The 27,964-nt window shown below is 40.9% G+C and overlaps 1 long non-coding RNA gene across 1 annotated transcript; it reads right to left on the bottom strand.

The window, feature by feature from the left end:
* Window positions 1-896: 896 nt before the first annotated feature.
* On the bottom strand, window positions 897-27,603 carry LOC140704186 (uncharacterized). Its single transcript, XR_013541384.1, has 3 exons — window positions 21,125-27,603; window positions 20,878-21,000; window positions 897-2,337 (listed from the first exon to the last, which is right to left on the bottom strand). It is a non-coding gene; the product is annotated as an uncharacterized LOC140704186 (long non-coding RNA).
* Window positions 27,604-27,964: the final 361 nt, after the last annotated feature.

Here is a 27,964-nt window from a genome sequence, read left to right as displayed (position 1 = left end):
ACTTAGCACAAATTCTATATATGCAGTCTTATACATTGTTACCATGCTGGGGATAAAGCTTTATCTGTTCAATATACATCAACCAGACAAGCACCTGTTAAAGGTACAGACCCTTTGTTGATCAAAGGGAAGAGTGGGGAGAGATAATGGAAAGGGAGATACAAAATTGACCTTGAGCAATTTCACTACTTTTATTAAAATCATTTTCTTTTGCAATTCTTTAGCCCTTTCACTGGAGAAGCCGGTTGCAAATTCATACTCATATTCTAGGTGAAATCTAATTAGTGTTTCAGGGTGGGTCACACTCCTTAGGACACTACACACCTTTGCCTGAAGAAATGTAGTTTCTCTTACCCAAGCAAACCCACGTTGTTCAACTGAAACAGTAAGAAATGGAAATTCAAAGTCAAACCTGGCAAATAAAATTTAAGAGAAGGCTTCCAATATGTCTTGAAATAATTTATTCGGTGGAAATGACTAATGGTTGTAGGTAGACAGCAAGGCTGTCTTTTCCACCCACAGCTTCTTCTGGAAGGTGTTTCAAGACTGGACCTTGGAAAGTTACTTCTGAAAAATAATCCATAAATTAAAATGAAAGCAACCCATTGCCACGACATTTTCCAATATGGAAAAGTAAATTTACTATGGTTGTTGTGGGTTTTTTGGGCTCTTTGGCTGTGTTCTGAGGGTTGTTCTTCCTGACATTTCACCAGTCTCTGTGGCCGACATCTTCAGAGGACTGGAGTAGGAACTCTGTCCATGCTCTGTTGGTGTTTGTTGGATAGTTGAGTATTTATAGCTGTGGGAAACAGCTTTTGTCTTTTTTCAGGAGATAGGGTATTCAGCATGTTTTTTGTTGTGATAAGAGGGGGAGAGATTATCTGTCACTGTGATTGATGGGTGTCATTAGCTGGTCTTTTTTGTGTAATGATCCCTGGCCCTTGTGGCTGCCTAGAGTTCTAGAGTTCATTCTGGGTGTTTTCAGGAATGAACTTAAAACCTGGCTATTTGGGCAGGCTTTCCCTCCTGCCGTATCTTAATTTCTTATACTTTTGCCTCCTTGGTTCTATAATATATGTTTATTGGTTTTATTGTTTTTAAATTTGTAAACCACCCAGAGTAGACCTTTGGTCTATGAGTGGGATAGAAAGCAAGCAAGCAAGCAAATAAATGAATGAATGAATGAATGAATGAATGAATGAATGAATGAATGAATAAATAAATAAATAAATAAATAAATAAATAAATAAATAAATATGTTGCTTTTAAAATGCAACTTTGTTATGCCACATTACCCCCCCCAAAGTAACTAGCATAGGTAGCTACATTACTTTTAATTCATTACTTCTACATTCTATCCAAACTGCATCAGGAATCTTCTCATAAATGAGGAGTAGTTGTTGCTAATAAATGGTTAAATGAAATGGGCGCAAGAATGTTCTAGAGTTTCAAAATGATTTGAATACTGTCCATGCTCTGCCCAGAGACAGAACCCTCACATTCTTTTCATGTTTACAGTTTTTCTATTTCAAACGTCATTCATCTCGATACTCCTTGATAATAGCTATGCAACTTGCATTTGTGAAAATTGCTATCACCAGACTATTAACATATAATGACATGTTTGAGATACTCAGAATTAGCCAAATGTTCTTGAATGTCTGATCTATCTTCATAGTAAGCTTTTAGCTGTTCTGAGGAAAAGATACATAATACTGTAACTGTCTGCTGTCAAGTCAATTCTGACTTACGGGGACCCTTCTCAGGGTTTTTAAAGATCTAGAATAACTCAGAAGTGGTTTAACAATGCCTTCTTCTGGGGACTCTCTGAGATTGTGTAACTTGCTCAAGGCCTCACAGCCTGGATTTCTCCCATCGGGCACACTGGGCCATTGAAGTCCCAAACCCCAGTTCCATAGAGTATAACTAATTAAATAAAACTGGCACTGAACCATCGGGAGGAAAACTGTGGAAGAGGTTAACACTTTTGCTGAATCAAGTTTAATTACTGGAGCAGAAAGAAACCATAAAGATACATAGAGCTCAGCTCATCAACACCAGTGTGACATGAAGTTGCTTCATCTTGATCTTGCTGTGATCAGAAGTTCACCAGCCCCAAGGGTCAGCTTCCATATGGGAATCAGCCATCACGGATCGCACGTGACAGCATTTCCTCTTACCTAGCAGCAGCAACTCTGAACACGAGGCTGTTTATCTTTTCCAAGGATGTTGGTTTAGCCATATAGGCATTTGTTGCAAACTGTTGAGTATTAGGGTCATAAGAACCCAGATTTATGCTTCTGTGAACTGTTCAGGTCTTGGGATGTAGTTGTCACTCTGGAAGTAAAGGAAGAAATGAAGCCATTAATCACACCCCTAAACATGGCAGTGTTTTATTAACTGTTTACTTAAAGTCATATTCTGTCTCTAAACAGAAAATAAAAATAATTTTAAATAAATAAAACATGCTGCTGTGTCATATTCTGTCTCAAGCTGGCTGGACAACTCAGTAGTTTAGGTATATGGCAGCAGAGCCAGAGGTTTGGAGTTCATTCATTGCCCACAGAGAAAAGCCAGCCTGTGTGGTCTTGGGCAAGTTGTACAGTCCCAGGGCTCCTCCAAAAAAAAGGAATGGTAAACTACTGTGTATTTTCTACCTAGAAAATCCTGAAAAGGGTTGTCATCATTCAGAATTGACTTGATGGCACAAATTATTATTATTATTATTATTATTATTATTATTATTATTATTATTATTATTATTATTATTATTATTATTATTATTATTATTATTATTATTATTATTATTATTATTATTATTATTATTACTATTATCATCATCATCATCATCTGTTGTTGTTGTTGTTGTTGTTATTATTACTGTTGTTGTTGTTGTTGTTGTTGTTGTTATTATTATTATTATTATCTCTCTGGATATAAGAGGGATGAGCAACTGTGGCCTCAGTTGTTGGTCTGTGACTCCCATCTGACCTGGCTAATGGTGAGGGGATAATGGGAACTGCAGTCCAAAAATACTTGGAAGGCCAGACATTTCTCATGCTTGGTATATGATGCTCAGAGCAGTTTATAGTATTAACAATAAATATATAAATACAACAATTTTAAAATGTCAGTTGTCAGTAAAATTGTCAGTTGTCAGTAAAATAAAAGAGGAGCAGGAGATAAAGCTAGCAGAAGTTATATTAATAGATTAAGATCAGCAGAGGTTACACTGGTACATGAAGAAGGACATATTTGAGCAACATTCAGCTCAGGAAGTCAAAATATGATCAATTACAAAAACTGACTGACAGGTGGTGGTGAAACAAGGGCGCTGGCTTGAGGGCAGTGGAACAATTTCCACTGGAGGCTAATTGTGACATAAGGAGGGAGAGCCATCTAATAAGCAGTAATGAATCCACCCTGGCAGCTAAATAAGAATCTGGAGGTGGTGGAATTAGTTTGGTGGCACCACTGCCTTCACAAAGGATCTCTAAAATCCCATGATGATGGTTCACGGTGCTGCAGTGAATGCTGCAGGCCAATACAAGTACTGTTGCTGTCCTATAAGGTGATTGTTAAACAGAGTGCACGCATGGGAAATTCCTGGAATCAAACTGGTGACAGAAGTGCCTTTCTTGGATTCAATCTGTGAGCACAAGAGGAAGACTCAGACAGTGGCCATCTTCAATTTCATAGTACTGTACAATGGTCCGTTTTGCTTTTGCTTTGTTTTTTTGGACAGATTGTGTAGCAGGGAAGGGAAGGCTCACAGTCTACATATTGTCTCTCTATGTTTTGGCAACCATGAAGAGAGAACGCAGATGGACACCCCCTTAAAATAAGGAGAACTGAGTTCCCAGAGGCCTCAAGGAAGCATGATTAAGATAAGAGCAGCCCATGGAAGTAGGCATCGGCTCATTTCAGTTCAGCCCATAGTGGGTGGTGGGATTAAAATTGGGCCTCTGGTCCCAATAAAGTAGCCCATCCTTCTATTAGAGTCACACTATACGTTACCATTAGCCTTTAATTAGATGATGGAATGACATAAGTGCAGAGAAGCCTCTGATTGCCACAACTATCTATGATAGTTTGCAAATAAGCTTAGCTTTGTTTTGTGGTAGGCCACTGGGAGATAAAAGTGGGCTTTGCTGGTCAATATGATTGCTCAGACATGAAGATCTGCCAGAATTATGTCTCTGGGACATTAACATAATTTTATCTTCGAACATTATGCATTGAGCAGGAGGTTGAACTCAATGACCTTATATGCCTTTTCCAACGCCCTTATTCATGATTCTATCTGTAAGGTACAGTTTTTTCTTAGAGAAACATTGCCAATTGATTTCTCTTTCCAAGTTGGACGCATGCTATCACTCTAGTGAAAGTTTGGAAAAGAGAAATTATAAGTAACAATGGTGCTATTGTATATACACACAAGAGTTAAATTAAAAGTCCTCCTGTTGCTATAGCTTTTACTAATTAGGTAGCTTTGGAAGCTCAGTCAGAGTCACTGTGAGGCATGTTAGTGCCTGAAGCAGTAACTCCACGATGTACACACTTATTAATCAACACAGGGAACAAATGTACTGGTCTGTTTTGCTGTGCCAGTCTCCATTTATTACACAGAAGCTTCAAGAATGTTCTGTTGCATGGCATTCTTCAGACTGTAGTGAAAAAAACTTAATGTTTGACAAGATTTGTAAGTGCTGGAGTTAAGGCTCAACTATCAGTTGAATGGGAAAGAGACTGGCTCTATTCCAAAACCCAACAATCAAATCAGCTGAAAGACACAAACTTATGAGTTAAAGACATATGAGCCCAGGAATTTGTTTCAGAAGTGGAAAGAGCTCCAAAAGAGGTTCCATGAAAAATTGGATTCTGATTACCCCAAGATTTCTTCATTGCAGGGGCACTGTTGAGATGGCGAGTCATTTTCCAGTTGGTCTTAGTAGTCAGATATTTACCATGGGTCAACTTGGAGATTTTTTTAAAGATCCTAATTAGAGACCCAGGTGGTCAGGATACCCAGTTCCACCTCCCTGAACCAACCTGTCCACTTATGGGTCACCACGTAGGGCATGCAGCCGGCGTCCTGCATGTCACGCCAATGCCAGATGAATCCCAGCTGGTGCTGCCCCGCCTTCCTGCTCTTCTGGCCACTCAGCAGCTGAGCGGTGAGAGTCATCATCCCATCCCCTGACTAGAGTGGCCAGGAGAGCAGCAAGGCGGATGAGTGCCAGTTGGGCTTCATCCAGCATTGACGCAAGGAGCAGGACGCTGGCCGCACTAGCTGCATAGTGACCCTTCTGTGGATGGGTCAGGGAGACGGGACTGGGTATTCTGGCCAGCTGGGTCTGAGATATTTATATTCATTTACGAATACAAATATCCCATCTCTAATCCTGATTTACCTTTTGCCAAGTCCCATCCTACCCTCTTTAATAGTGCTCAAAACCTGCCATCTAAGATGGCAGCCTTCATTTGCTTCATGGTAGGTTTTTCTTTGCTCTCAGTGTTACTGAGGAAATTCTCTTTTTTCATCTGAGAACTGTGGCGACAGCTTGTATATACTGAACAAGGCACTTTCTCCTGTCTTAATGGATGGAAATGTTCAAGGTTCTCATTCATATCCAATTCTTTGTGCCATTTCATTTCAGAAACTGAAGGCAGTAATTTGCTTCTGCATCCAAACAAATCCAATTCAATTGCTTGTGCAGCCAGGCATCGAATGGTTTCACCCCTCTCTTCCTGCAAACAACGTGAAAAAAAAAAAAACACAAAGGGTATTTCCATTATGTGTGTATCAAAAATCTTAGCTGCTTTAATCAGACTTTCACATTCCAGGTAAGTTACACCTTTTTAGAGAAGTCTGATTTCTAAACTTAATCCCCTACACAGCACGATTTATTATATCAGGCACATTAACCACTGATGAAAGGGAATACATCCATTATCAGATAGGACAGGCAATTCAGCCAAGTTCACCCCAACAAGACAGGAGATAATAAAACTGCCCTGGATTGTATTACTTTAGTTGCAGACAAAGGAATGGCACAATTGAATGCCTCTCCACAAGAAACAATGACTCTTCCATGTAGAAATTAAGGAGAAAGATTCTGGTTAATTTTGCTACGCACATTTTGTGTGGCATAGGACTTTCTTGTTTGCTCTGTTCGGGTTGTGATTCTCCTGGTACTGTGCAAAAACAGCTTTACCCTTCTCCTCTATGGTTTCTGTAAATTAAAAATGCAACTCTTACAGATAAAGCCAACATTAGTCCTCCTTGGAGCAGATGTACTGAAATCAATGAGACTGATGTTTGTTGTGACTAAGAATTGAAAGGAACTTCAAAAGTAGCTTTTTTGCAACTCCAAGGCACAGGGCAAGAAGAAACACACCTCACCTTGAGAAATCAATTTTTGTGTGTGCTTTAAGTGATATTTTGACCAAATAAAGTACAGATACAGTACTGTATATAGAAATACTTATTACTAGCCAAAATTCTGTTGTTTCTTGTAATAAATTGCACTAGAGTAGGCCCACTGAAGCAATTGAGATTTGCTGAGTCAACTCTTCAGTTGAATCAAATGGGCCTACTCTAACATCAACTGACTTTAGCATATTAAATCACAGTTAGAATAGCCGCCTTTGAACCCATGGTGCATATGGAGAACTTGATTCGCTAAATCCCCATTGATTCAATGGGCCTACTCTAGTGCAATTTACTATGCTTAGCAATAGGATTTTGGCAACTAGTTTTACTAAGTCTAATAAAAATACTCTAATTATGACTAAGGCTGTGGTCACATAAGGGAAATATTTTGTCGATCCTCCGATACTTTCCATACCTCTGTTGTACTGAATTGTTGCTACATGGTTTATATCCTGGGATGAACGTCCCAAGAACTTTTAGCTGTACCTTTATTTACTCGTATTTGAATCATTATGGTGAGCTATACCATGGTACCAGTTTAATTTCTCTCTTGCTATATTTATATCAAAAATTATAATATTTATCAATACATTGATATATCAAGAACATGATTCCCTCTAAGGCGAGTGACTGCAGAAGCACACGTGGCGCCACCCCCTCCGCATAGCTTTCCTTCTCCCTTGTGCACCCACAGCGATCATTTCCAGCCTCTTTTGTTCTGGTCGCAATGGAACCCCATTGCGGGGGGGGGGATCAAATGCTTGTGCACAGCAGGGGCACCTCATCAAGCAGGGCTGAAAATTAGAGGAAACGTTGATTGGGAAAAGATTTCTGTCTAGAAAATGTCCTCTGTTGCACTGGCTGCTCCTGCAGAAATGCACTACACACAATGGGCATGGGACATCCATGCAGCAATACTGACAATCCCTCCCCCCCAACCCTTGGTGACATTGGCATATCAACATTTCATTGTATCTTCCCACAAAAATATTTTTTTAAAAAATTACTTGCCAATAATGCAATGGTGCCCCCCCTCCCAATACATACTTTTTACCACTGTATTGATGTACTGGACGTGATAAAATTTAAAAAAATTAATATGTGCACACCGCAACAATGGCGGCTGCCTTCCTGGCTTCTATTCTGAAACGAAGTAGCATATCAATGGTTCAATGTATTTCTCCATAGAAATTTTTAAAAATATTACTTGATAATCATGTAATGGTGGAGGCCCCGTGACGTGTTTTTACCAACATATTGATGTATAGGGCACTAAATAATAATAATTAAAAAATCATGCTGCAGTAACGGCAACCACCTTCTTGGCTTTGATTCTTCAAAGTGGGGCGGGTCATGCACACAGGAAATCCCAATAAGGAATACACCAGTGCAACAAAGGTACAAAATAACACAACCCTCTAGGAGATGGGGAAATATTCCACAGTTAGACTGCTGTCTAGGGATGTGGTGGCGCTGCAGGCTAAACCGCAGAAGCCTGTGCTACAGGGTCAGAAGACCAAGCAGTCGTAAGATCAAATCCACGCGATGGAGTGAGCGCCCGTCGCTTGTCCCAGCTCCCGCCAACCTAGCGGTTCGAAAGCATGCAAATGCGAGTAGATAAATAGGGACCACTTTGGTGGGAAGGTAACAGCGTTCCGTGTCTAAGTCGCACTGGCCATGTGACCACGGAAGATTGTCTTCGGACAAACGCTGGCTCTATGGCTTGGAAACGGGGATGAGCACCGCCCCCTAGAGTCGACCATGACTGGACAAAAATTGTCAAGGGGAACCTTTACCTTTACCTAGACTGCTGTCTGGGCAAATGTCTCGATCTTGACTATGCACCGTGTGATTGGAAATAAAAGTATTGAACTACTGTAGTTGGGTGATAACTAGAGAACATTTCCCTCATGTGAGCAGGGCCTAAGTCTAAATCCAGCTCACTGGGTACATATACACTAAAATAATCACATGAGGTACATCATTGTCTTCCGGACACAGTTAATCTCTCTTTGCTATCAGTGGAATAGGCTGATCTGCACCGGACACAGGCAAGAGCTTATAGAAACAGCAAATTCACAGAAACCCGTTTAAAAATTTACCACATCTTAAATTGCTCTCCAGTCTGCTGCCTCAGGCAACAGCTTCACTTGAATTCCCAGCAGCCTTGCTTATGGACTGGACTATCTTTCTATTGTGGAATGCCTCACTCAGGTGTTTTTAACATAATTAATGTTTATTACCTCTCCGGTTTTAAGAGAGCATTTTCTTTTGTGTAGGCCATGCCTTAATTACTTAGTGGCTTTGAAATTGTTCAGGGTTACAAGAGGTCATTCACCTTGTGCATGAAATGAGACACAGGAGTAGAGAAGGGGGGGAGGTAGAATCATGGAGAAATGTATTTTTAGCCTCCAGTTCATGAGATGTCGACAAGCACTGAAGAATGCTCTGAGCCTAAGGGGACACATTTGCCTCTGTTTTTCAGACTTTATTTAAGAGACCAGCACTGAAGACAATTTCTCCCTCTGACTCCTGATTCTGATATTAGTGTTAATAAGAAGCCTGAATCTGAGAAATATTTTATAGGAATGTAACATTATGAAGGGAACATTATGATTACGTCTTCAATTACTGATCAGAGATCAAGAAATGTACATCCACTTGTCAACTAACCTTTGCTTCCTATTGCTATTGTAGAATGCATGTGATAATTTAAGATGCCTTCAGAGCAATTTTCCACAGGGTTCAGACCACAAATTTTATTTTCTAGAAAACATGACAAGAGCTGTGCTGATCCATGCTGAATAGCTGTCTAGACAGCCATTTCCCCCCAAATACACACTGGCCAATGAAAGCCCAGAAGCAGGATAGGAATGCAACAGAACCTGCCTGCTTGTGTGTCCCCACAGCATTCTCTGGTACAGGAAGTAATGCATAGTCATTTATTTATTTATTTATTTATTTGATTTATATCCCGCCCATCTGATAAATCTATACCACTCTGAGCGGCTAACAACAATATTAATACAATTATAGCAACATAAATTCAAAATATCAATTAACAAACATAACATAAATCATAAATAATAGATAAAGAAGAAAGATAAATTAAATTAAATTAAATGCTGGCAGGAGGGAAGGCCTTAACATAAAGCCATGTTTTAGCTGAGTTTTAAATGTGCCCAGGGTAGGGGCCGCGCAAATCTCAGGAGGGAGATTGTTCCAAAGGTGAGGAGTCATAATGGATAGCATCTAGCTACTGATACAGTGGACCCTTGACTTACAGACGGCTTGACTTACAGACTTTTTGAGTTACAGACTTCTCTGGCCGCAAAATTTAGGTTTGACTTGCAGACTGAGATTTGACTTACAGACCAGAAAAAAACCAAAATGGAACAAAAACGGCCTGTTACGGGATTAATCGGTTTTCAATGCACTGTAGGTCAATGGAGACTTGACTTACAGACTTTTTGACTTGAGAACCGCCTTCCAATACGGATTAAGTTCTCAAGTCAAGACACCACTTGTAGCTTTATCCTTCATGATTTTGTCTCACCCCCATCCAAAGATGACCACACTTTGGTGGCCTTTGCTACAGTCTGCAGTAGCAAATTCTACAGTTTAAAACCTGTGCATTTTTAAAAAAGCAATTATTCTACCTACACAAATGCCCAGTCATATCTCCCTCTCCTGAAAGGCGAAACTCAAATCTTCAGGCTGAGTGGTCATTTAAGTCAATGGTTCTTAACCTTTTTTACTCGAATGTTTTTGAACTGCAACTCCCAGAAACCCCAGCCAGCACAGTTGGTGGTGAAGGCTTCTGGGAGTTGCAGTCAAAAACTCCTGAGTAACCCAAGGTTAAGAACCAGTGATTTAAGTGTCTGTTAAGTACAACTTAAGCTTCTGTTCCCACCTTCTCCAGCTTTCACCATGATTGCATGTGAAGCACACAACTTAGCTAGCGGCTTAGCTCATTGTGCATTTTAAACTGCAGTCAAATGGCCTGCAGACTTCTGCTACTCATGAAGGTGAAGAAGAGGCAATTCTGCCAAAAAAGAAATTGTTTGAATGTGGTTTGAGCAGCTTGATTTAAGTATGGAAGCCAAGCACCTTCTAATCCTTAAATAGTCTTACATGGGACTGTCTGTTGTCAATTTTAAAAAATAAATAGGTATAGGTACCTGTCTAATTTTCTCTCTCTTTTTTTTCCAAATGCACATCTCAGTTGACCTACTGCTGATACAACTTTTAGGACATTAAAAGTTCCTAGCTTTTAATATTTATTTATGGACAGATGACTAACAGCAACTAAAAACACAACTATCCACCCAAGCCCACAAAGACATAAATCATGAGACCCAAATACGTATGACATTCTGGTGTGTATATACAGTGGTGCCTCGACTTACGAATGTCTTGACTTGTGACCATTTCGAGTTACGACCAGCTCCGGTCGCAAAATTTTGCTTTGACTTCCGATCGATGCTTTGAGATATGACCAGAAAAAAGGCAGTTTCCCTCCTTTCCTGCCCTTTTTTTAAACCTTAGAGATCATCTTAGGTAAAAAAAAAAAAAGAGACTCCCCCAGTGGATGGATTAACCGCTTTTGCATTAGTTCCATTAGACCCAGCATCTTGAGATACAGCCAAAAAACGGCCAGAATGGATTAGTCGCGTTTCAGTGTACAGTAATCCTATGAGAAATGGTGGTTTGAGTTATGACCATCATCCTGGAACGAATTCAGTTTGCAGCTCAAGGCACCACTGCATACTGAATGTAAAGAACAGAGAAGGGATGGGAAGCTGAGATGGATGTTTTGGTTGCCAAAGATAAGGTGCCACAAAGAGTCTCCCTGGTGAAATGGCCCCAGTGTCACATTTACAAGCAGACACTAAGTGACTCATCCTTTCATACGGCCATTGCGCCCTGCCTGAAAAAGCAGAAGAGGGAGGGACTCACAAGACTGGATGACAGTCATATAGTTGAATTCTTGCCACATTCTTACTATCTGGATAAGATATATTCCCAATTTCTTGTCATGGCATTACAGTTTGGGATACTATTGCAACAGTGATCATCATTATAAGGGCTCTCGCTCAGTATTCTTAGGAGCAATCGTTTCCCTGAGAGTTATGGGGTTTTTTTTGGTTTATTTATTTTATGTATTCACTACAGAAGGGTTAAGATGTGGATATTATTCCAGCTGAATCTTTACAAAAGTAGTGACCGAAGCTATGGAGCCAAAGAATATGATATAAACCTCTGCTACATAATACTTGTTCCCCAACATCATTTCTGTAGGAAATGGCATATATTGGGTAAATGTATGTTCACTTTTGAAAATTACATAGTCATTAAAAGTTTGCTATTTATCTTTCCTCTGAAAGCACTATCCTACTGCAGCCACAACTGCACAAGGATCTTTCAGTACGCCAAAGTGCAGAGTGTTGTTTCATATGTCTTGGTAGAAAACGCAGTGTAATCCATTAGCAGTATATTTGCGAAGGCTTTCATGGCCGGGATCTAATGGTTGTTGTGGGTTTTTCAGGCTCTTTGGCTGTGTTCTGAAGGTTGTTCTTCCTAATGTTTCGCCAGTCTCTGTGGCCGGCATCTTCAGAGGACAGCACAGAGGAGAGCACAGAGTGCTATCCTCTGAAGATGCTGGCCACAGAGACTGGCGAAACATTAGGAAGAACAACCTTCAGAACACGGCCAAAGAGCCCAAAAAAACCACAACAACCATTAGCAGTATCTGGGGCAGAGTGAACATGGGAATTAGGAAACCATTGTGTGTGTGGGGAGGAGGTTTAAAGTTAATTTAAAACATATTTCTTTCTTTATTTCTTCATTTCTTTACCATCCATCTGGCCTGAGGCCATTCTGGGCAGTTTATAACAAATTAAAACAACAATCACCAGATACAGTAAGACAACATTGAATGGCCATCAGAGGTCAAAATAGTATAAAAGCAAACTGACATATTCTAACATTATAACAGAAAATACTGCAAGACATTTAATAAAACATTTAAGATGGCAGTGATCAAATAGCTTAATGGTTAGTAAGTTCCCTGCATTCTGTTGATGGAACAGTCTGAAAGGGCTGTCTAAATAACCAAGTTTTTAGGAGTTCCTTAAAAGTCATCAGCAAAGGGGCCAGGTGAATATCGGGCAAAAGTTGGTTCCAAAAGTAAGAAGGCCCAGTTCCTAGTGTTCTCCCTCCAGGCCTTTCTCAGCGTCAGCGTGCTCAATTGCCTGGTCTGAGATGCATGGGTAGGCATATCATATCTGTTCCTGGAACTGCCATTACTTTTGAAGCAAGACTTGGGCATATTTGTACACAATTAGAATTTTGTACAAACATAATATGCTGAGTTCCTCTAAAGCAAGACTGGGAAATGTTTGTTCTTTCAGGTTTTGTTCTCATCAGCCCTAGCCAGCAATTCCAATCAGCCCTTGCTACCATAGCCACTACTGAGCTATCATGGGCTGAACTCTGATTTATAACATTCTGTCTTTAAAGCGGACAGTGTTCCAGAGACATGATTCCAGCCGCCCGTCATAATTGAGCAATCATATTTCAAAACAAAGCCTGCAATTGCCTTTTGGTGGCCACCCACAAAACAAAGCCAGCTGGTGTTCATGTATGGCTTTTTTTTGGTAGGGCAGGAATTGCACGCCCAGGCATGTTATCTGCATCTGTAAGTAACTTTTAAAGCTCTGCACACATACCTTTCTGGAACTTTTGCAAGGATAGGTGCCAAAATGGATATACTCAAGTGTGTTTGCCGTTCTTTCAGGATTCTGGGAAGGTTTCCCCTGTAAATTCTTATGCAAATCATTAACAAAACTAGAACAGAGAAAGAAACATCTATCTCTGTGCTCTCAGCTTTCTCAGTTCCCCCCCCCCCCCACAACAGCTAGTCTTTTTATTCTGTCTAGCCAAGACGTTTCCTACAGATTCACCTGCTACTTTCATTAAAAAATGTCTGTAACTGGAAACAGTACCAGTTTGGAAATTAAAACTAGAGGCTATGCCTGAGACATGTACCAATGGTAGGTCACCACCAAAAATACCCTGCTGAGTTACATCAATAACAGTTTAACATGCATTTCTCCTGAGCACACTATGCTTTCCACTCTCTTGGAGGGCTTAGGTGTATATACCACACAACCTAATGTGCACTCTTAAACTGGCCTGTTAACCACAGGTGTGATACAGTCACAACTTATTGCCGGAGTTGAAGTGTAACACAACTGGCAGTCTACATCAGTGGTTCTTAACCTTTGTTACTCGGATGTTTTTGAACTGCAACTCCCAGAAACCACAGCCAGCACAGTTGGTGGTGAAGGTTTCTGGGAGTTGCAGTCCAAAACTCCTGAGTAACCCAAGGTTAAGAACCAGTGGTCTACGTGATATCAAGCAACAGAAGGGAAGGTCTCTTGTCTTATGCAGACAACAACCTGTCTCGGGAAAGCCCTGCTCGGCATCAACATTCTTAAAAACAAAAACAAAAAACCACCTTGCATTTGCCAAATTCAGTCTTTACTTACAGACTAAATTCCATTTCTAAAACCTAAATCCAATAAAAATCCAATAACATCCTAAATCAGAAACATTAGAGCAAATGTTGAAAGGAACTGTAATGTAATATAAAAGGAATTTATGAGCAAATCAGAGTTACACGAAATTGCTTCTATTCTGGAAGTATACTTGTCATGCGGCCCCCGCTTGTTTCACCAAACTTAGAACTCACGCTATGTACGCCTCAGCTGCCCCTCAGATGATTACATCAACATTACCTATTACAGTATTAATAATTGAGGTCCAGGCCATATGTCATTTTAAAAGAACCAGTCAGAAATTGTGTATTGTTACAGATGATGAAAGTTCAAGCAATGTTGTTAACTCTTAAACATTCTCCTTTATCCCTCTCAACCACCATTCTCCCGCCCAAACTCCAAAACTCTCTACACACTCGATCTCCCAATCTAATAACTCCCCCTCCTCCTGCTGAGTCTCTTATATCTCATGACTCCGCCCCTCCAGCACTCCCATTGGTCTATGCAGATTAATATATGAATATTCATGACCTGGGCGGATGCCACAATACTCTATGCTGATTTACACACACACACACACACACGTGTGTGTGTGAATATGTGTGTGCATACACACACGCAGTATGCCAGGATAGTGGCTTTCAACCAAATAATGAGAACCATATTATAAACTATTATTATTATAACATCAATCATTAAAACAGAAGCATTAATAAAAAATGAGATACACAGGCCTCTACTAGAAAAATATGCATCTCAAAATAACAGGTTGGAACCATCTTAAATACAAAATGCCTTTACTTGTTGCTGGATGCCTAACAATGACAGGACAAATTATACTTCTCCAGGGAAGGACCCCCTGAAATATATCAGTAAAGTTCCCTCCCCATTTACTATACGGTGGACAGGATGCTGTATCATTACAGAAGTGTGTTAAGGGAGAAGAACACAAGAGCTAAAGTGACTGATTACATTAGTGTGGATTTGTACTCTTTGATTCATGGGGACAAGAAGTCGTTTAAAAACTAAGACATGGCAATGCTTTTTCATTCTGAGAAGGGCCTTTGGGTAAAGACTACTTGCCAGCAGCCATTCTCCTTCCCACCCACCCCGTAGCCCCCCCCTTTTAAAAAAATAAACAAACAAAAGAACAAAACAAGGAAAATATCTAAGAATACAAACAATACAAAACAGAAGATAAAAGAAAACCTGATATATATATAAACAAAACAACTTAAACTACAGAATTACAAGAAACTGTAGCCCTCCACCGGAACTATTGAAAGAGATGTTAAATTAGTTTCCAATTTCAAAGCTCCATCCCACTTCAAAAACAGCATAGATTCTTTCTGAGGTACCTGACCCTTCCCTTTTGTTAATATACAACCAGTAAAAACTTCCTAAATATCAATAAAAATATTCTTTCCCCCCCAGACCTTTTAAACCTCAATATCACAAGTTACCATGACCAGCTATATTCCAAATTTCTTTATATTAATCATTTACCTAAAATTCAAGGTTTCATTTCTAATTCTTTGCTATGATTACTCTTACTGCTATTAATAAGTTTGTTATCAGTTCTTTTACTGTCCAGTCCTATTGTTCAATATAAACAATTGATAGCATTGCTATCAGCAGCCATTCTTTACTACCAGCTGGAGTACTTCTGACTTTTCATCAATGGCTGAACTACAATTCTCATCATAATCAACCACAGGACATGCTGGCAAGGGCTGATGGGAGTTGGAGTCCAGCACCATCAAGAAAGTTTTCTGTCCCTGCAAACAAGAGCTCGAAAAAATGGGTATAGTGGTGGACTGGTGGTCAATGGCAAAATTAGAATCAAGATATAAAAAAGACAGGGCTGTGGGTTTTTTTAAGGGCAAAGTTCAGGTAGACAGACTGTGGTTATATACGGATGAAGCAATAATTAAGAAAATGTATACCTATTTATTAGAATATGAACTAGAAGATGAAAGGGTGAAAGAAACAATGATAAAACGGGCAAAAAATTTTGGGTACAATGTAGATCTTGATAACTGGACAATGATGTGGAAAGAAAGCAATAAGATTTTGAAACCAGCAAATTTAAGAGAAAATGTACTCAAAATGTTTTACCGATGGCACTATACACCCATAAGATTAGCAAAAATGTTAGAGGGTAACAGTAACATATGTTGGAAATGTAGGAAAAAGGTCGGAACTTACTACCATATGTGGTGGACATGTGAAAAGGTCAAAATCTATTGGACACAGGTATGGGACTTAGTAAAAGAAATTATACAGCAGAGATTAGAGCTGAACCCTGAAATGGCATTACTGAATGTCATTTCAGGTGTAAATGACAATAAATTGAAGCATTGTCTTATGTATATACTCACAGCAGCTAGATTACTCTGGGCCCAGAAATGGAAAACAGAAGAGGTTCCGACGATGGAAGAGCTGTTAAAGAAACTATGGGACATGGCAGAGTTAGACACTCTATCAGAAGCATTGCGGGAACAGCCAAGAGATTATGTAAAACAAAGCTGGGGACTAATATATCTCTGGGCCCAGAAGAAGACTGAAGTTTAGGGTGAAATTTAGGATACATGTAGAAACTTATTAGTATATGCTGTAAACAGATATAGGGAGAATAGAGGACTAATGAGGCTGGAATCTTTGACTCCAAGGGGGGGGGCACTTCAGATAGAGGGGTTAATTTAGGTTTTTTTTTTCTTTGCTATATGATCTTCTTTTTTTTCTTTTCTTTTCGTCTCTTCGTTTTGGTTTTCTTTTTCTTTTTTTTGGTATCTTGTGGTTTTCTGTATGTAAAAAAATTCAATAAAATTTATTATTGAAAAAAAAGAAAGTTTCCTGTCTCTGCTTGCTTGCAGAGTGGGTAAACATCAATTATTTTTAATCAGCTGTTTTTTTAACCAATTTAAATCACAATTGATGTAAAAAAGTTTTTGATTTAAACCATTTAAAGATCTGATTTTAAAATTTAAACCATAATTTAAATCAATTTGATTTAAATCAAATCTACCCTGCTTGCAGGGATGAAAAACTAGTGAGAATCAAAGGACAAGTTATGAAGGCAGTACATTAATTCATCCATGTCCCATTAAAGGCTGCAATTCTAAACACAATTATTAAGAAATAAAAGCAGTGGCCAAAATCCTGTTGGCTTCTCCCATTACATAAGGGCATTCAGGCAGGTTGTGACAGCTGTTTCCCAGCCGATCTATCACATACCAAGTGATCCCCTGACTGCGCAATCAATCATGTTATAGGCAGCCTGGGAAAAAGAAAAACCACTTGCATGATTGCCTTTACACACACATGGTAAACTTCAACATGATTCTGGCTGGAGGAACTTATGGCTCATCGAGTCCAGCCTCTGTTAAGGATGCACAGCGGGGAATTGAACTCTCAATCTTCTGACTCCACAACCAGATGCCTAAGCCACTGAGCTATCTGGCAGTTTTACAATGAGATCTGAGAACAGATAGGAAAGCAACTAACCTTCCAAACACAACACTTTTCCAGTGAAACTATGGCTACCCTAAGCTACCATTTGCTCTGGTACCAAAAACATGCAGCAATAGTCTATTAACCTCTATTTCCCAAAGAACAGAACAAAATGTTCTATAAAGACAATCCCCCCCCCTTTAGGTATTACTATAAAATAATGTTCATGTGTCCTTTCAAGTCTGGATATTATAAATGATTTCATAGGCTTGCCACCTTTACCTTGACAGGGATATCTGAGAAAGAAATGAACTCATTTACAGTCTCTTCTTTAATCTCTGTTTAATAGTTTCTTATACAATGAAACAATCTGTTAAATCCAGCACTACTCATTATGCCTTCAGAATCTTCCTGTTGCTTATCATCATTCCAGGAATAATGAATGATTACATTGCTTACTCAAGTGTTGTGTCTTGGGCTGCTACCAAAAGCACATGAACAAAGACAGCAGCAGTTTTATTAACCCTGGATCTTGATTGTATGGATTTTATTAAAGGTCTCTGAAATATGCAGTTCTTTGTTTTGGAAGTATTTAGTGCCTATCTGCAAAACATGAAATACAGGCTACTAATCATCTGGAATAACCAACTGGTGGCTGGTAGTTAGTCCATACTGCATACTTGGATAGACACTTTAGAGAAGTGGTTCCCAACCTTGGGTCCCAGATGTTCCTGGACTACAACTCCCAGAAGTCCTGGCCAGCACAGCTAGTATTGAAAGTTTCTGGGAGTTGTAGTCCAAGAACATCTGGGGGAATCCAAGGTGATGAACCACTGTGTTCAGCCATAACCTTTAGTAAGGAAGTAGGGCTTTTTGAGCAGCAGTTGATAGTGGACAGCATCATATGCTGCCGTAAGGTCAAGAAATGCTTTAGAGGAAGCACTCGGTGTTGCAGTTCCAATTTAGCCAGCTAACTCTGGACTGGGTGTTTGATTTTTAAAGATAGCTAGCTAGAAAAAAAAATCCTTGAATAGATCCCATGGTCTTGCTGAAGGCCACCCTATTGAAGCAACAAGTGCTGGGAAAGCAGCAGCAGTAGCCCTCTTCCCACACCCATTACTGTATTTCCCTCTTTTGGAGAGAAGACACTTTGGCACCCCTTAAACAAGACTGCTGCCTTTGAGATGTGTTGGGTAAGATACTTGGCTGCTGTTAATGTTGAAAGAACAGCCTGCTGTTAGCACAGTTGGCTTCTATACCTGCAGTGGGGCACCACGTTCTTCTTGCCTCAGATTTTCTTGGGTCGGCTCTGCCCAGAGCTTGGGAATGTTGCTCTTTCTTTGGGGTAGGGTGGGGTGGGGACTACAAATCCTAGAATCACCAACAAGTAAGTAATTTCCAAGCTGTGGTCCTGTCTTTGTGAACTGCTGTTTTAAAGAGCATGGAGGCTGTTCTCTAGTCCAAAGCAGCTCACACGTGGGCAAATGTTCTTACATCTAGTAAGTTTTATATTCATGAATAAGTTCAACAAGTACATTATGACAAAAGGCAACTGTTAAGTCCCTAGCACTTTCTTTCATGGGCATTAACCCTATTAAAGGATATTTCTGAAACTCATTAATAAGTATTCAGGGAGTGCATGCTGAAAACACCAAATATTGTTCAAGTCTGTTTTCATTCAGGGTAGTTAAGCCAATCTGTTTCTGGACACAATTCAAAGTGTTGGTTTTCACTTATAAAGTAGCTAAACCAGTGGTCCCTTGGGCCTACAGATGTTCTTGGACTACAACTCCCTGAGGCATTCACCACCACCTCTGCTGGCCAGGATTTCTGGAATTGAAGTCTACGAACATCTGGAGGCCCAGATTGGGGACCACTGCCCTAAACAACTTGAGTCCAAGCTACTTCAAGGACCACGACTCCCATTATAAGCCTTTTGTTGTTGTTTAGTCATTAAGTCCTGTCCAACTCTTCGTGACCCCATGGACCAGAGCACGCCAGGCCCTCCTGTCTTCCACTGCCTCCCGGAGTTGGGACAAATTCATGCTGGTAGCTTCGGTGACACTGCCCACCCATCTCATCCTCTGACGTCCCCTTCTCCTCTTGCCTTCACACTTTCCCCAAATCAGGGTCTATTCCAAGGAGTCTGCTCTTCTCATGAGATGGCTGAAGTATTGGAGCCTCAGCTTCAGGATCTGTCTTTCCAGTGAGCACTCAGTGTTGGTTTCCTTCAGAATGTAATTATAAGCCTGCTCACGTGTTAAGAGGCCTTTCTCCTAGTACCACCATTTTCACAGGTACATTTGGCAAGGACATGGGAGACGCCTTCACTGTTGCTGCTCCCAGGCTTTGGAACTCCCTCCTACGGGAGGCCAGGCTGGCCCCATCTTTGCTGTGTGTTTTTTCAAAAGGAGGCAAAGATCTTTCTCTTCAGGGAAGCTTTCCTTCATTGAGTGGCTGCCTGAGTGGGTTTTTTGAATGGATTGTTGTGTCTTACCTGCTTTGAATGTGTTTTTAGTATTTCTTTTGTTTGCCATTCTTGAGTGCTATTTCTTTGATCCTTTTTAGTATTTGTAAGCTTACTGTTCTTTAGCTTTAAATATTGTCTTAATGACTAAGCTGCTTTGGGTCTTTTTAAGCAGGAAGGCAGGGCAAACACATTTTGAATTATTTAATTAATAGAACTTGGCATCTCTCTGTTACCTTGTTTTTTTTTATCCTGTACACCACCAAACAAACAAGAGATGGGAGGAAGACACCAGGTGAAGCATCCCTCACGATTTGCATCTCCAGGCTTGGTAGCCTGAACTCATGGGCTGGCTTTGGGACAGGGACTCTCTCCACCTGGCTTACCTCACAGGGTTGTTGTGAAGGTGAAGTGGGATGGAGGAGAGCCTCTTATGCCCCTTTGAGGAACAGGATAGAAATGTCACTAAGAGAAATGTGAGGGAAAGTATATCAATATTGTACCCTTTGAGGAATGGGATTCATACGTAACTAATAAATGGTGTTTTGTTTTTTAAAATCTTTGCTTCTCGTCACACCGTTTTTACAGGCATCGGGATCCCTGTTATTCAAGGGATGGCAGAAATGGGGCGCGGGGGGGGGGGTAGAGAGGCAGTAATCCTAAAATAGCTCCCTCCTCGGAGAACAAAAAAAAGATGACGCCAACCAAAAGGAAAACCACACAAGCAGGCAGGATTGTCCCACCCAGAGAACAACACCCTGCCGGCTGGGTCCATATATTCCTTTCGCAATTCACCACCCCATGCGCGGGGGGGGGGGAGGAGAGAGAGAGGAGGGAAGACAGAGTGGGACACACGGGGGGGGGGGAAAGCACATGCTTGCGCGAACCTCTCGCGGCGCATGCGTAGAAATGCCGCGGCTGCTTGGGAGAGCAATGACACGGGGTTACCTTTCACCTACTTTTGCTTCAGCGCGTTTCGAGAAGGGGTAACTGGAGTTCAAACGCCGCTGCCTGCACGGAGCCTGCGCGGAGCGTCCTTGTCTGATTCCTCCGCTTCCCTCCCAGGCCCTCCGCTAAAATTGCTGAAAAACAAAAGGGAGTTAGTTATAAGGAGGGTTGTAACGTTCTGTTCTTCACAGCTCGCTCTTCCCCCCTCCAGGCTTGGGGATTTGGGCACGGAAAACTGGCAAGCGGAGGAATTCTCACTTTTGCTCTTGACTGCTTTTTTTTTTCTCTGCAGCTCGTTACTGCCCAAAGACCCAGTTCTTTTTTCGGTGTAGTTGAGTTTCTTGCCAGTTGCCTCAATACTTTCGCCTCACGGCCTTCATTGTTATGAGTGAGATGGCAACCAAATATCGACTTGATTAGTTATTAGAATTTAGGGCCTGGCGTGCTCTGGTCCACGGGGTCACGAAGAGTCAGACACGACTAAACGACTAAATAACAACAACAACAACAACAACAACAACAAACAACAAAACATTTAACATTTCCGAGGCTGGGTAGGTAGCTTGGTGAGTTAGGCAGACGTTGGGAATTCAGTTCTCTGCTATGCATCCCATAAGGGCCAGCCTGTGTTCCCTTGGGCAAGCTGCACAGTCCCAAAGGACCCCTGAAAGAAGGAAACGATAAACCACTTCTGAGTATTCTCTACATGGAAAACCTTGGAAAGGGCAACCAGAAGTCAGAACTTATTAGTTAACATTTATATTCCACCTTTCCTCCGGGATGCATGTATGTGCCATTTTTTTTCTCTCATAGCAATCCTGTGAGGTAAGTTGATCTGAGACAGAGGAACTGGTCCAAAGCCAGTAAGTTTTGGAAGAGGACAGAGGAAGTGGTCCAAAACTCAGTAGGTTTTGTGGCCAAATGGACATCTGAACCCAGATCTTCCAATTCCCAGGTTCTAGCCAAAGTGCTCTTGTTTTGGGGTCCAGTTAATGGTGCAGTAACTTATTATGAAAGCACCTAATTTCAGAGCTAATAATAATTGTATGCCATCAAGTCATTTCTGTCTTGTGGTGAACCTTTCCAGGGTTTTCTAAGTAGAGTACAGTACTAAGAAATGGTTTACCTGTCCCTTCTTCTGGGGTGCCCTTGGGACTCTGCAGCTTGCCCATACAGGCTGACTCTTCTCCCAGGAGGCACAGTGGGGAGTTGATCTCCCAACCTTTGGCTCCATACTAAACCACTAAGATATCCAGAGGTGGTGGTTGTTTAGTTGTTAAGTCGTGTCCCCGTGGACCAGAGCACGGCAGGCCTTCCTGTCTTCCACTGCCTCCTGGAGTTTTGGTATAATTCATGTTGGTAGCTTCGATGACACTGTCCAACCATCTCGTCCTCTGTCATCATCTTCTCCTCTTGCCTTCACACTTTCCCAACATCAGGGTCTTTTCCAAGGAGTCTTCTCTTCTCATAAGATGGCCAAAGTATTGGAGCCTCAGCTTCAGGATCTGTCCTTCCATGGTTGATTTCCTTCAAAATGGACATGTTTGTTCTCTTTGCAGTCCAGGGGACTCTCAAGAATCTCCTCCAGCACCACAATTCAAAAGCATCAATTCTTCGGCAGTTAGCCTTCTTTATGGTCTAGCTCTCACTTCCGTACATCACTACAGGAAAAACCATAGCTTTGACTATGCAGACCTTTGTCAGCAAGGTGATGTCTCTGCTTTTAAAGATGCTGTTTCGGTTTCTCATCACTTTCCTCCCAAGAAGCAGAAATCTTTTAATTTCATGGCTGCTGTCACCATCTGTGACAATACCACTCCCATTATCCCCAGGCAGCATGATCCATCCCTGCTTTATAGTAAAATGCAGACGTTCTCCAACCTAATGCTGCTGGTGGCCCATGGTTCAAGCATAGGGAAGTGCCATCCCTTCCTACTAAGCTCCAGGCATGCTGAGCTACATCTCCCAGTGCTGCCAGCTGATATGGCCAAGTATATTGAGAAATAAATCCTGTTGCATACAACGGAACTGATTCCCATTTAAGTGTAGGTAGGTCACTATTCTTGATTAAGTGATCAATCACTTTCTGTAGTACAACAATCACTTTCTATAGCAGCGACAGTTTCTCTGTCAGTCATCATTTATAATAACAACACAAAAATTCAAAGTTAAGAAATATAAGGATAAAGTGTTTTTTTTAAATAAAAAGAACAACTCAAGAGGTGGAGAAAAATCAGTCTTTTGCAGCTGAATCCATTAGTCAGTGAGATCCCAATTCTGCCCTCGTAGATTTCCAGTTTTGGTAGTTAGTGCTATTTTCATCATGGCACTTGATTTCAAAAACTGGATCAAACACATGATTCTGAAACTGAACTTCATTGATATTGGTAATTTTAAAAAGAAATATTCTGTAACATACACTATGGAAATAGAGTTGATTTTAAAATCACGTTAAAGGTAAAATTCCACACATTAATATCTGACAGTTCAGCTTAAGTGAATGATTTGGGCATAAAATTATCTTTGTTGTATGTTCTCAGACGTTTTGGTGCAAATTCCACATCCTCCTGTACCATTTTCTTGAAAGGTTAAATTTTCCATAGCTTAGACTGTTGATAGCCCCATACTTGTTCCTGCTGAATGTTGGCAGAGAAATAGCATGCTTTCTATTCTTGCTGAGTCTATTTCTTTGTGCTCTGGAGGTTACTATCGGTCAAATCTTCAGGGTGTGTGAGTAATCTATGCTGCAAGTAGCAACTATTCCTTTTACAGGAAATTATGTGTGATGGTCTAGCAGTTTTATCTCAGTTGGTTGGTTTGCAGCTTTCCTTCCCCCAGCCCCTCTCCAGTATAGCTCTAGCAAAATGTTGCAATGTGTAAAATTCCTCAGCATCATCCCTGAAAGTATGTCCTAGAATGGTTTTGTGCTTTAGTTTTTCTGTCTTCACAGTAGGCAGAATGCAGAAAGGGAATGGGTGGGGGATGGGGGCAGTCTTTTGACTGTTTAACCTTTAAAGGATCCCAAAGCAGTTACAGGCAGAGAAGATTATAAGTGCCATTAGGTTCCTGTTCTTCCTTGTTCCTCTCCTATGGGAGTTTGGAAATCATTGTAACTAGTTTGGTCTTGATGCTTTCTGACATCCAAACCAAGGTTTTTAGCCAAAATATTTTTCTTTGTTCCATGCTTCTTCTCCCATTTATTTTACCATGAATGATCCAATGGAACATTCTGTATTTTTTGATTTCTTATTTTATGGCCAAAATATTATAGCTTTCTGTACTGTATACTTTTTATGACCTTTTTTGTTGTGTGACTTGTATATGTTTTACGACTTTCAGTTTTATTTATTTGCCTTAGGACTTCTTCATTGATTATCCTCTTGATACAATAAATTATTGGATCCTGGGGTCAATCCACATTGCAAATGCTTTTCCTTCTTCACCCCCCCCTTTTTTACAATATCCTGTTCTAAAGCCCACAATTCCATGGCCTTGAAATCTGGAACCTGAATGGTTTCAATGGGGAGCAGGGGACATTGAGATACAAGTAAATGTCACCCTGAAACTTCTCCTCCTCAAGTCACTTCGACCTTTGTCTGTTCAAGGCAAACGTCTGTGAGGTTACCTGTAATCACATTCACTTTAGAGCATGAATGTGATGATGAAATGTACAATGGTCTGAGTGACTTCCATATAAAGGGAATGCTGAACATGTGGCTTACATGTGTTCCCCTCATTCCCCCCCCTCCCATGTATACAACCTTATGTGGTTTCTAGCTATAATGCCTGACTAGTAACTCCAGGAAGCAGTGGAAGATAGGAGGGCCTGCTCTGGTCCATGGAGTCACGAACAGTCGGACATGACTTAAGAACTAAACAACAACAACAGAACTACTGCAGAATTTAGAATATATAGCACAGTACAATGAACATTCTCAAGGTCAATCCGCACATCACTACGGAAAAGAACAACACATGCACAGCAGAGTCTGACATTGAGTATGTGCCAGAGATGAGAAAAGATTACAGCTAACAGAATGGAACAGCCGACACAGGCACTGGCCATGCTGGCAGTGGGGTTCTGGGAGAAATGCTCCAGAAAAAAATATTTTTCCCCTTTCCCTGGCATGCTCTCAGTCAGGAAGCCACAGGCATCCTACCTCAGTGATTACCATACGTCCTTGATTGATGTTTCGCAACACAAAGTGATTTCATCCACATAGTATATTTTCAAATGATTGCTCAGTGCTCATGGTAAACCTGCACTACAGATTTGTACCAGTTTATGTGGAGGTTGATTTTTTAAAAATGCCATGAAAATCAAACTGATATGGACAGAAAAGTGCAGCATTGATCTTTCTTCAAAAATCTTGTCTTTCAGCTCAGAGGAGAGAGAGAGAGAGAGTTGATCAATAGGTTCAAAAACCTTTATTCAGGCGCTAGGGTGGGGGCGAGGACAGCACAGCTGTTTGGTCTGTGTCCCAACTCCCCATGGGAGATGCATGACTGTCAAGCATTCTAAGAATTAAAAAAAAAAACATTTTAACAGGTAGTTCTTTACATTAAAATATTTCCCCAGACAATGAGGGGGGGGCTTCCAATGTGAAACAGTCCGGACCTCATCCGAGCTCTTGGGGGGCCTGTTTATATTAACATTTGGAGTGGGGAACATATTGCTTGTCAGAGGCTGTTCAACCAGCGTATCCATCAGCCTTAGCCCCCATATTGAATTGTAAAGAATGATAGAAATGGAATTCTAACATCTAAAAGACCTGAAGTGCTGCCCTCTTGGTCCAAATTATTGCTAGTATCGAGGCTCTTATTTATTTAGTGAGGGGCAGAAGTTGACAATGGAGCCAAGTACAGATATGCCACAACAATGTTCCAAACATTTGTAAATATGCCCTACCACCCAAAAATGTGTCCCCTGCCTATGGTCACATGCAAAACATTTTTTACACTAGTCTTTTATCCTCCCTAATTTGAATTCTGAGAAACTGCAATAACTAAGTGCTTGTGAAGGAAAACAACACAGTTATTTGACCTTGTGGTGGTTCTGCAAAATATGCTTGTCTCTTACCCAGCAACGTTGCTTTATTAAAGTGAGAGAGAGTAGCAGATGGCACCCAAGAGGTGGGCGAAGAATTGCTTTTAAGGTAGGGTTACAGTATGTGGTGGTCCAAGGAGTTTCCCTCAGTCTGGTTTTGTCACACCAGCAAACAAACTTTCTAAAACATTCTTTTCCTTTGGGAGAGACTAGGACAGAAGTCTCCCTTTTTGTTCCTCAGCTGTTCACCTGACGATATATACAAAAGACTTCTCTGCTATAGTCAAAGAGCACATGACTGAGCAGTGTCCCATTGAACAGGAAGCTGACACACAAAAAAGGCACCTGGGTATTTTAATAACACAGACTCACCGCACTAGCTCAGTGTGCCCCAATAGCTTCAAATTTCAAGAAAGGAATTTTTGCCTAAACATTAGAAAGAACTGGTTGTTGTGGGTTTTTCGGGCTCTTTGGCGGTGTTCTGAAGGTTGTTCTTCCTGACATTTCACCAGTCTCTGTGGCCGGCATCTTCAGAGGACTGGAGTAGGAACTCTGTCCATGCTCTGTTGGTGTTTGTTGGATAGTTGAGTATTTATAGCTGTGGGAAACAGCTTTTGTCTTTTTTCAGGAGATAGGGTGATCAGCTTGTTTTTGTTGTGATAAGGGAGGGGGGAGAGATTATCTGTCACTGTGATTGGTGAGTGTCATTAGCTGGTCTTTTTTGTGCAATGATCCCTGGCCCTTGTGGCTGGGTAGAGTTCGTTGACCTTTTGCATGATGTATTTTTCAGAATTGGGAGCCAGGCCGTGTTTAGTTTTAAGCCTTCTTCTTTCCTGTTGAAGTTCTGTTTATGTATTTCAATGGCTTCCCCGTGCAGTCTAACATACAGATTGCTGGTGTTGTCCAGTATTTCAGTATTTTGAAATAGAATTTTATGTCCAGTTTGTTTTAGGGCATGTTCAGCTACTGCTGATTTTTCCGGTTGTTTTAGTCTGCAGTGTCTCTCATGTTCTTTGATTCTGGTGTGAATGCTGCATTTTGTGGTTCCAATATATACCTGTCCACAACTGCACGGTATCCGGTATACTCTTGCAGTGGTGAGGGGGTCCCTTTTTTCCTTTGCTGACCATAACATTTGTTGTATTTTTGTGATGGGTCTGAATACTGTTTGTAGGTTGTGTTTTTTTCAAAAGTTTCCCCATGCGGTCTGTGACCCTTTTGATGTATGGCAGAAATACTTTATTTGTGGAATCACAAATAACAACACCCATCAATCACAGTGACAGATAATCTCTCCCTCCCCGCTCCCTTATCATAACAAAAACATGCTGATCACCCTATCTCCTGTAAAAAGACAAAAGCAGTTTCCCACAGCTATAAATACTCAAATATCCAACAAGCACCAACAGAGCATGGACAGAGTTCCTACTTCAGTCCTCTGAAGATGCCGGCCACAGAAACTAGCGAAACGTCAGGAAGAACAACCTTCAGAACACGGCCAAAGAGCCTGAAAAACCCACAACAACCATTACATACCGGCCGTGAAAGCCTCCGCGAATACATTAGAAAGAACAGTAAAAGCTGTTTGACAGTAGAACGGACTAACTTGGAGGGAAGTGGACTCTCTTTCTCTGGAGGCTTTTAAACACAGGTTAGATGGCCATCTGCCAGAGACAGTTTAGCTGTGGGTTTCCTGCTTTGTCAAGGGGTGGGCAGGCTTGGTGACTGAAGTCCTTTCCCACAGAAGATATAGTTCTGTGACTAGGAGTAGGGACTATTTCAGTTTAACAGTCATGGATTATGAATATTCAAGTCTTGTAATTTTAATGAAAGTTGGACATAATAGTGTCAAGAAAATACACAATACTACAATGTCATGGCATAGCTGAGTTTTCTTAGACATTATGGTGAAGAAGGAGCAGGGTATGTGTGTATCAAATGTATGTCATTACCGTTTTCAGCAGTGGCTGCACTCTTAATGGAATGTGTCCTTCTAGCTTCCAAGTAAGTGAGGTGTATAATCAGGCACCTGCTACTGTTCACACTGGGAA

The sequence above is a fragment of the Pogona vitticeps genome, chromosome 2, assembly GCF_051106095.1.
Source record: "Pogona vitticeps strain Pit_001003342236 chromosome 2, PviZW2.1, whole genome shotgun sequence".
Classification (NCBI taxonomy): Eukaryota; Metazoa; Chordata; class Lepidosauria; order Squamata; family Agamidae; genus Pogona; species Pogona vitticeps.
This window is presented reverse-complemented; position numbering and strand designations above follow the sequence as displayed.